At 42.3% G+C, this 10,732-nt stretch overlaps 1 long non-coding RNA gene across 1 annotated transcript in view; it reads right to left on the bottom strand.

Moving 5' to 3' along the window:
- Positions 1 to 1,211: 1,211 nt before the first annotated feature.
- LOC136795929 (uncharacterized) overlaps positions 1,212 to 10,732 on the bottom strand; it is a 44,515-nt gene continuing 34,994 nt past the window's right edge. Inside the window, exon 3 of the long non-coding RNA XR_010843640.1 lies at positions 1,212 to 1,374. This is a non-coding gene — a long non-coding RNA (uncharacterized lncRNA). The remainder of the gene's footprint in view (positions 1,375 to 10,732) is intronic.

The raw sequence follows: 10,732 nt of genomic DNA, 5'->3' as shown, positions 1-10,732 counted from the left end.
GTTAATCTGATCAATAGTAGTGAAGATACAGCTGACATATGGCTCAACCCACCCCTCTTTAGTAGTAATAATGCTCATCACCAGTATCCATATATGCAAACTATTACACCAACACTTTGATCAAGCAGGCACAGAAAAATTGGATGTTACACATTATTGAACTGTATGGAAAAGGCCAAAGAAACTAACTAAATATAAAACAAATATTACTATAAGAATCAAAATAACACTCAATTTTTAAAATCAAGTAACACAGTGATTGCCTCAAAACTAGACTGGTCTAGATGAATGGACTTCCAGCTTGCAAGATCAAGAATCCATGCATATCTGGTTCAGATTGAAATCAATCTGCACTCTTTGTTCAATAAATTTGTAGGAAGATGGTACGGTGGTGATGGTAGCGGGTAGGAAGTAAGCTTTGGTTAATAATATTTTTTTCTGCTATTTGTATAACTTTTTTGACTGCCACCCAACCATCTTCCTACAGTCATCACAAACAATCAACTAATAATCTTTCAAGATTAATAAATTAATATGTACTGGCACAGAGACTACACTTATCAGCAGCATTCTGTGGTATCATTTGTCATTAGGAAGACCTGGTCCCAGATTAGAGTCAAAAAGTTTTTGTCTTGGGGCACAGACTTCCTTTAGCATGCAATGCTTTCATCTTCCATTCTTTTATTTGGTCATTATCAGTAATAATGGTGGATACAGCTTTTTGAGAACCTACTAGTTGAGTTAGACAGATAATTATTTATTACATTATATTGGCCTGGGGTTAGGAACCCTTCTGAGGCACACAATACCTCTGCTCTTTAAAGTAAATACTCTTAATTAGATGAAAACTTGCACAATTGTGGTTTTGGAAACAGTAATTCCTTACCAAATAATGAAGACCCTTTACAGAAGGTAGTGGTAGTGGTTTAGGTTTTTTTTATTACTATTTTGTAAGAAAATATTTAGGAATCTGAATTGAAACATAAAACCACAAAACATATTTAGCACCCCTGAGAAGAAAATTATTTTTTTCAAATTTTTTTAAGTTTATACCATGTGTTTTCTTCCTTGAACCCAACCTCCAACTAGTTTCTCCTTGATTATATGTACAGTCAACAATATGTCCATCATTATTTTTGAAGATGATTTTTTTTTTTTTTTTATAAAGACCCATTTACCTGATACATAAGATATAGCTCTTACAGAATCCTGAGGAGAAACTCTCAAATATTCAATCAAAGATACTAGACAAAAAATAAATGACGAGTCTTGTATAATGGCCCAGAAACTTTTCTGAAGTAGTAGGTCCATAAATTTGTTAAGTGTTTTGAAAAAACGTTGATGAAAAATAGGTGCATTAGACAAGTCAAGATCCTGAAAGAAAACCCATTAAATAGTAAACAAAAATTATATGGAGTTCTGAAAATATAGAAGTTATACAAGAAAAAGTAGTATAATGGTTTGCTATTTAACAATGTAAATACAATGATAATAGTAAGTTATCATAAAACAGATAAAAAAGGAAAAAGAAATAGAAAATTGAAAAGGAAAGAGAGGTATAGCTGATAAAAAAATAAGACTGAGAAACCAATGATAAACTAATGTAATTGTTTTGATAACTGCAGGCAAAAAACACAAACAAGGAATTGCTAAAATAATCTAGCAATAACACCAGGTAAAATGCAAGCACTATCTTCAGCCAGACAACATGTTTCAAAGTTTTGAAAAAACGCTGTGAAAAGCAGTGTAAATTTAAAGCAATGATTAGTAAATTATGTGGTACTACTCTACTTACTAAAAGGAATTATATCAAAGCTAGAAATAAGAAAGTAAACAAATGATGAATGGTTAAGATATGATAGTCATAAATGATATAAAAGATGAGTATTATTTAGTATTTAGATATCATTAAATTCATAAAAGGAAATAAAAAAAGTGAGGAAAAAGATTAAAAATATATAAGGAGTTGTTAATAAAAAAAGAAAATGGGCGGAAAAGGATAATGAGCATATTGAATTAAGAAACTTATCAAGAACTTCGAAAGTCATTCCTCCTTCCCTATTTCTCATCTAGCCTACTCCATCTCCTTATATTTTTCTTAAAGAGGATATATCCCTACCTTATATCTCCTCCCTTTCTGATAACATTCAAAAATCTTGTTCCTCTATCTCCAATCTACTACTTCAGGTTCCACAACTAACATTTGAAAGTTTACACAGGTATAAAAGATTTTTAAGTTCATCTGTAATATAGTTCACCCCATCCTCAGTTTTTATATCTAATATGACGATTAGGGAGACGAAGAAACTAAGGCAGTCAGATGGGCAGTATGCCGCAGAACTCCTGGCACGCAACAACAGAATCGCCGATAAACTCAGCGAAACGATGGAAACAATTCAGGTACAGGGTCAGATGCAATTCCTATCCAATGTACTAAAGATTCAGCTGTAAAAGAGTTGGGGAAGAAGGAGAAAATGCCGAGACAACGCTCCTTCGTAGAATGTGCTCAGGAACTTATAGACACAAGCGCACGGGAACAGGAATCCAGAATGGATGTTGAAGAACCTGGATGGAAGAGGATTTCATACAATCGGCCAAGGACTACTCTGCCGTCCTTGAGAAGAAGAGAGTACAAGTACAGTCGGGAGAAAATGCTGAAAAGGAACAGAAGATCAGGAGAAACAAAACCAAGAACAAGGTTGTGGCAAAAGTGGACACCTGGTGGCCCAGTGCCCCCGAACTCGGTGTTTCGAGTGTGGAAACGAAGGACACATTGCCCGGCAATCCCCATACATATATCGAAGAAGGAATATGTACGAAGGCGAGCCAATGGAGGTCAATGCCCAACAAGTAAGGAGGAAAAGCCTTCGGCAGAGACTGAGCGGATTGTCAAGTCAGTCGAAGGAAGTTTCAGGAGTATTAGAAACTGAAGACGAAGATGATGAGAAAAGGAATGGTTGTGAGCAAAAGAGGCGATGAAGCGCATGGAGGCAAGGAGCAAGAGGAAAGAAGACACGTGAGATCTGAGGAGGATGTAAGCAGAGAGGCGACCGTACATTGAGAAACTACCACGTCAAAGGAGAGCAAGGCGGTCTGCCTATAATCCGAGTGAAGGGAGGAGTAAGCTGTGGACACGAGCAGTTCAAACACTATTGCTTGCAGAGAAGTACTCGAGAAATTGAACAGCGAGGGGAGGACACTCCAAGTAAAAATTTGCAAATGTAAATTAATTACTCTGGGTGGACCATGCAGTGTAAAGGGGGAGATAGAGATAGGACTGGGTAAGTGGGGACACTGGGGACATTTTAACAATTCATGTAGTGAGTAGGATGCCCAAGGTTTATCAGGTGATTATTGGTTGTGATCTTTTAGAGAAGGTGGAGGCTAGGATAAAAAATAGTAATGGGAAATGGGATATCCAAATCGGACGGAAAAAGTACAGGTGCCAACAAACAATAGCAGATGGGAAGGCGCGAGTAGGGGCAGTAACGCAGGCGGAGAATTGGAAGGACGCCATAACAACAGAATTTGATGAAATTTTCTATAATGAAGGAGAAGCATTGGTTGGAACAGGAAGGACGGTTAATGAGATTCCACTAAAGCAGGAAAGAGTGAGATATGCTAAAGAACGACGATACCCACAGGAGTGCCTGCGCATAAGAGAGGAAATCGAAAACTTAAGAAGACAAGGAATTATTGTGGACAGCACTTCACCCTATAATAGTCCGTTATGGGCAATTCGGAAGAAAGAGTTCCCTGGTGAGAACAAGGAAAAATATAGGATGGTCATCGACTATCGTAAGCTGAATGAGAATACCGTCGATAAGAAGTACCTGATACCAACTTTTGAGGATATCCTTGACAGACTAAAATCTTTAGTACCTCAGACTTGAAAGCAGGGTATCACCAGATTCGTATGCACCCAGTGGACCAATACACAACTGCTTTACTTTCGAAAGAGGGCATTGCGAATTTACGACGATGCCTTTTGGACTGAAGAACGCGCCCATTACATTCCAGAGATTGATGGACGAATTCTTGAAAGGGTTTACATGGATGACCTCCTAGTATTTAGTAAATCGGATAAGGACCATGTGAAGCATCTACACTGCGAACTCCAGAGGATGCGAGACTTTGGGCTGAAACTATCTCGGGAGATGTCATTGCTATCATTTCGACTATCTGGTCACAACCGGGTGTTAAAGAGGACCAAATATGCATAGCGCTGAAGCACCCACAGCCGGTAAGATCCACCATTTATATGTTGGAAATGCGACGATATGGGAAAAGATCCAGCGGCTCTGGAGAACGGAAAAGGTCGGCGTTGATCGATCGTTTATTTGATGCACTTCAATGGTAGATACCCTGAGAGACCCGGAACATCAAAAGGAGGTAACCTTGGCTTATCACCAAGAAAAAACTAACCATCGTGGGCTGAAAGAGGATCTACAAGTATTGCGGCGCAAATATTTCTGGTGTGGTATGAAACGCACAATCCAAGAGATTCTTGGGAAATGCGAGGTGCGTCTCAGGACGCAATATGATCGGCACCCACCCGGTGCAGCTCTAGAAGAGACCCCTACCGCGAATGCGCCGCTCAGTGACTTACAGGTGGATGCTTTCACCCGGAGAGACTATAAGTGGGTCACAATTATTGATATATTCAGTGGCAATGGCATACCCGGTGCAGGACAGATCAGTGTAGACGGTTTTACGAGCTCTTCGGACATGGTTTCAATTTTATGGCATCCCCGACAGAATTTCTTCCGATAGTGGGAGAGAATTTGACAACGCAACCATCAGAGAGGAAATGAGAATATTGAAAGTGGTGTGGCACCTCAACATCCAAAGAGCCACGGTGGGATAGAGCGGCTTCATAGCACTCTAAGTGACCACCTACGCGTGTACCAGCTAGAAAGAGGATCTCAAATGGTGAAAACCACGTAATGGTCTGTACCGAATGATTATATGCCGCTATATCCTTAGGCATTGCTACATTCGGTACCAATCCCTTGTCGATTTGTTATAAGAAAAAATGGTCACTCAACGTGCCATGAAGCCACTATATGATTCCGAAGAATTGGAACCACAATCGGAGAGCTGTCAAAACTGCTTCCGATGACTTGTCCTCCACCTGATGCACCATTGGCGCCTTGCTGAAGATATCATTCATGGTTATCCATTTATGTCCTCTCCAAGTGAAAATATCGATCTGCAGATCGTTGAGCGGAGTATCTGAGGTAGGTTTTTCTTTTTTTTCTACCTTTTGGTGGGTTTCTGTTATATTTCGTGCTTAGACAAACTTTGCAATTTCCTCTAACTTCTGTGATTGTCATCTTCATCTCCCACCAAAAGTACCTTCTCATTAACACTTGCAGTGTCTCCGAGATTCCGCAGTGATTTGTTTTGCCCTGATGATATGGTACACTCACCTATTTCTGGTGTTTAGCCTCCCGAAGGGTTTCCACCATCAGCTTACATCGGGCGAATTCCATGATTCTATGGAATACGCTGAGTAAATGTTAGAAGTGTTCGTCTTCATTTTTACTGAACACTAGAAGATCATCCATATAAATCTGGCATACTGATTCGTCAATTCTCCTCAAAAACTCGTCCATCAGGCGCTGGAAGGTTATAGGAGCATTTTTGAGACCAAATGATGTCCTTGTAAATTCGTAGTGGCCTCTCTCAAACGTGAATACCGTCTTATTCTGATCGTTAGGGTGCATTTTGACTTGATGATATCCGGCCTTTAAGACTAAAGTTCTGAATACTGTAGCTCAACTCAGCCTGACCAAAATGTCTTCAAAATCTTGGGATTGGATACTTCTCGTCTACAATATTCTCGTTCAGCTTCGTGTAATCTATTACCTATTATTACCTAATCTATTATCTATTACCCTATACTTTTCAGTTGTTTCACATGCCGTGCTCCTCTTTTTCATTGCCCACAATGGACTATTGTACGAGGAGGTACTGTCAATAATTATTCCCTGACGTTTTAAATTTTCAAGCTCTTCCCGAATGTGGTGATATGAAGCCTACGGGTATTTCCTCTCTTTTACGTATATCACATTGCCTTGTTTTAGTAAGATCTCATGGACCGTCCTCCCGGTCGTCAAAGCATGTCCCCTTCTTTAAAAAGAATATCTTCATATTTCCTCCTAAGGCTTGGTCACCAGTCCTCTGCCTGATTGATTGCCTCAACCCGAGCGCCCACGTTCTTCCGCTGAAAATGACCTTTGTAAATCCCATGCTCCCACCTTCCTTAGCAGGTCAGATTCCACAATTACTTTGTATTTCCTAGGCATACTTCCTACGATATATGCACCGGCAAGTTTTCTCTACTCAATTCCCTCATTATGTCAATCCCATCTCCACCTCCAACTCTACCTCATAAGGGGCCACCCTGGGTGATAAATTTAGATTGACATTCCTGAATCTGGTGTGTCCTCTCACCACTACACAGTTTTTCTAGGGCTTCTCGCCACACAATGGTGTTGGAACTTCCTCTCTCCAATTTCTCGCCTCTATCCATCTCTGTTCCCATCTTCCTGTTTCCACTCTGTCCCCTTGACTAACTCGGTTCCGTGGCTCTTCAGCTTCTTATTCGGTCTCTGACGTTCCTGATGCTTCTGTGGATTCACCTGATGATCGACTCAGCCTCCGGTTTCTTCTCCGTATCTGTTGGGCATTGATCTCCATTGGTTCACCCCGACCCACATTTCTTCTTCGGTACATGTATGGGCACTGTTTGGCAATGTATGCCTCAATTCGAAGCATCATGTGCACGGCAATGTGCCACTAAATACCCAATCTTTCAACATAACCACGACACATGCGGTCCTCCCGCCGACTATTGTTTCTGGGTTTAACTAGGCTTCTTTTATTTTCTTGGTTACTAGCTCTCTTTCTCTTCTACCATATCCGTGTTCTCCTTCTCCAAGGGTTGGGCGTGTTTCTTGGCCATTGATATTCTATCCGGGTCCACTCCGGCTCTTCTACTTCCCTTCGGGCCTCCACCTCCCTAGCGCTTGTCTTTATAAAATTTTGAGCACATTTCACTAACGAGCATTCTCCTCTTCTCTACCAGGGCGTCTGGTGTTTTGAGGTGCCATGTCACGTTAAGGTCCTTCATTTCAGTCCGAATCCAGGCATTTTCGAATTCTCTGCCTCCGTCCGATTTAATGTGCTCCCTAACTCTATAGAATCGGAACCACAACTAGAGAGTTGCCAACACTTCCGACGACTTTTAATGCACCTGGTGCGCCATTGCCGCCGGGCCCACCCTCTTCTACTTCCATTCGGGCCTCCTACTTTCTAGCGCTTGTTTCTATGAGATCTTGACCGATTTCCACAAACGAACGCTTTCTCGGAAATCCTTCCTTCTTCCCCAGCTCTTTTACCAACTGATATGAATAGAAATTGCAACCGACCCTGTACCTGGATTGTTTCCATCATCTAGCTGAGTTTATCTGCGATTCTGTTATAGTGTGCAAGGAGGCCTCCTCCGAACGCCTTCTTTAATCCTCTTGATAACTCTCCAAGGGGTCTCTCCGTCCACCTCAATTTGATTGTAGATGCTTCTCTTTACTCTGCAGACGACTGCTGCTTTTATGCCTCTACATCTTCGCTATAGAGATTTTCGATGGACTTCGCTACTATTCAGCTTATTAGTCGGTCACCCCCTTTTAAAAAGTGATTCAATTCTCCAGTTTCGCGGGTGAATTTGAAGTCCGACACCGCCTTTTTAAAGCTCTGGGGGGTTGCCTTACGGACCTTAATCCAATCTAGCATTGTGGCATGGTGGGCTTCCTGTAGCCAAAGGTTGGTTGACTGCAGCTTGAGGTTGGTTGTTTTGGTTCCAACCCTCCAGGATCAGAACTGCTGCCATTATGATTCTGTCACCGACCACAATTTTATATAATGAAAGGAGAAGAAAAAGAAAAATTCTACTTAAAAACAAAAATTACTCCGATATCTAAAGCTCCCGTGTTTCGGCACACATATTTCTGGTGGGGGATGAAACGAACAAACCACGAGATTCTTGGAAAATGGGAGGTGTGCCTCAGTACGAAGTATCATCGGCACCCACTCCGTACAGCTCAAGAAGAGACCCCTATCGCGAACACACCGCACAGCGACTTACAGGTGGATTCTTTCACCTAGAAAGGATATATATTTTTCACTCAGTGGGTCACAGTCATCGACGTATTCAGTAAGGTGACCATAGCATACCCAGTACATGACGGATCAGCGGAGACGGTTTTACGAACCCGTCGGACATGGTTCCAATTCTAAGGTGTGCCCGACAGAATTTCTTCCGACATTGGAAGAGAATTTGACAATACAAGCATTAGAGAAGAAATGAGAATATCGGAAGTGGTTTGGCACCTCAACATCCAAAAAGCCGCGGAGGGATAGAACGACTCCATAGCACTCTAAGTGACCACCTACGAGTGTACCAGGTAGAAAGGGGAAGGAATGGAACCTGATGATGCCATGGAACGGGCAGTCGCAGCATATAACCACTTCATAAACACAGTCACGGAGTATGCCCCATTCGAAATTCTTTTTGGGATGCGGGGGCGTCGACAGGACTACCGTGGTACTTTGCCGGTAAAGCATGGCCGCTAATGTTTCGGCCTTGCAAAAGTTTTGGGCCAAAGTCAGGAAAAGGATTCGAAGGAAAAAAGTAGAAGAGTGGTACAACAAAACATAAATGTCCGAGACCTGATGGGTAAAATAAATATTGGGACGGTGGTATATAGGAATGTGGGGACTAATGGATAGAAAGAGATGCAGAGGTATGAGGGCCCTATCAGAGTGATTGTCATTAGAGAACATAATATAGTTACAATAGAAAGTGTCAAAGAGCCTAGAAAGAGGAGAACTGTCCAAATTTTACAGTTGAAACTTCCGGCAATTACAATATAGAGTGTCTTCATATCACCACAACTAGATGAGACTACCAGTAATGTAGTTTTTTGTTGTTTTTTTTTTTTGTATTTTTCTTTTTTGTTTTAGTTTGTTTGTGAATTTTTAATATATAAATTTCAAAATATTTTTTGTAAATATAATCTTTTATACGTTATTGTATGAGGAGTTCTTTTGTTTTATATTTATGTATGTATATTTTTTACAGTATTATTTACTTTCCTTTGGTATATTATTGAGTTTCAGAGGACTGTATGCCTAATATTTACTGGCTATAGTTTATTGTGAATAGTTTTCAATTTTTTTTTTATTTTATATATTATTATATAGTTCAGTATTGGAGGATTGTTCGTGAACTGGTGGGGGGGGGGAGTTACGGCCTGAGTACAATAAAAAGCTGACAGGTTGTATCAGATGATTGATACGTATATATAGATGTCCTGGACTGAATAAAGCCATTCCCGCAGCGGATCGTGACGCCGTTGTAACTGGGCTCAAGTCGCTACAAATAGGTCATCACACCTATGCCCCACGACAAGGAAAAACTCAGCAGCGCTATATCATTAAAAACATAGACATTTCCATGCCCTTAGAAGATGTCCAGGCTGCCTTCCAGCACTTAGCCCCTATCGATATTAGGCGTCTCCAAAAATCGAATAGTGATGGAACGAAAACCCCCTCTCCCCTATTGTTATCACGGTGCCAGTTCAGGTCACCCTCGAAGACATAAAGAAGGTACGCCACATCGACCAGTGCCTATTCGCAGCCCAACTTTTTGTTCAACGGAAAGAACATGGCCCATCTCAATGCTACCGATGCCAGCGGTTCGGTCATACCAAGAACTACTGTGGGTACAAGGAGGCGTGCGTGCGCTGTGCCCAAGAGAACAACATCGGTGCCTGCCCTAGGGTGGTAGCCCAAAGTGCACCAATTGTGACATAGATCATGTGGCGTCCTTCCCTGGGTGTGAAGCACGCCGGAAGATCATGGACCAATGGGAAGCCAGAAAAGAACTACGAGCAGCAGCCAATACGAGGCCGTCAGCGGCAGCTCGTGCCCAACCACCCACCACCACGACCACCAGACCAAGGACCAATAGAATGGCGAGTGCAGCCACGGCTTACTCCTCATTCCTCTAGCCGGCCACAGCAGCACCTGCGCCAGAGTCCGTACCGGTACTCCGGTCCGGTACGGACTCTCCAGCTTCTCCTGAACCGCACCAAATGGGAGCCCAGCAACCCCTCCCACCACCACCACCCGGCTCACTCGATCCACAGCTTCTCATGATGAACTTGATGACCCAAATGAATCAGATGTTCAGCGAACTATGTTCCCGACTCATGAGAGACATGCAGGCATTCGTGTCTGATATCATTAAAGAAACCAGAGGACAAAAATCGGCATGAATTCATTTCGGGTCCTCAATTATAATTGCTGTGTATTGCACCAAAACTAGAGGAGGTGGAAATATTCCTAGCGCTCACTGAACCAACAATAGCTGTCCTCACCGACACCAGAATACGGATGGGAATGGGACGACCGCCATATATCAGGGGCTATCACGTAGCCACCGATGACCTCCACGATCCACACGGTGGTGGTTCTCATAGCGGTGCGCCATGGAGTCCTCTGGAAGAAGATCCCGCCACCTCTGACCATCCGAGACGGACGGATCAGTCATCTCACCGTCCAAGTGCTGATGCACCAACCCACCTACATCACGGGAGTATACCGGCGTCCTAGAGGGTCAGTATCAGAACTGCGGCAGCTCATAGACACCTGTGGAGCAAGGACG

This window comes from Halyomorpha halys, unplaced genomic scaffold (genome assembly GCF_000696795.3).
Source record: "Halyomorpha halys isolate HHAL.00 unplaced genomic scaffold, Hhal_1.1 Scaffold1094.1, whole genome shotgun sequence".
NCBI lineage: Eukaryota > Metazoa > Arthropoda > Insecta > Hemiptera > Pentatomidae > Halyomorpha > Halyomorpha halys.
Note: the sequence above shows the minus strand (reverse complement) of the source record. Positions and strands in the feature narration are given on the sequence as shown.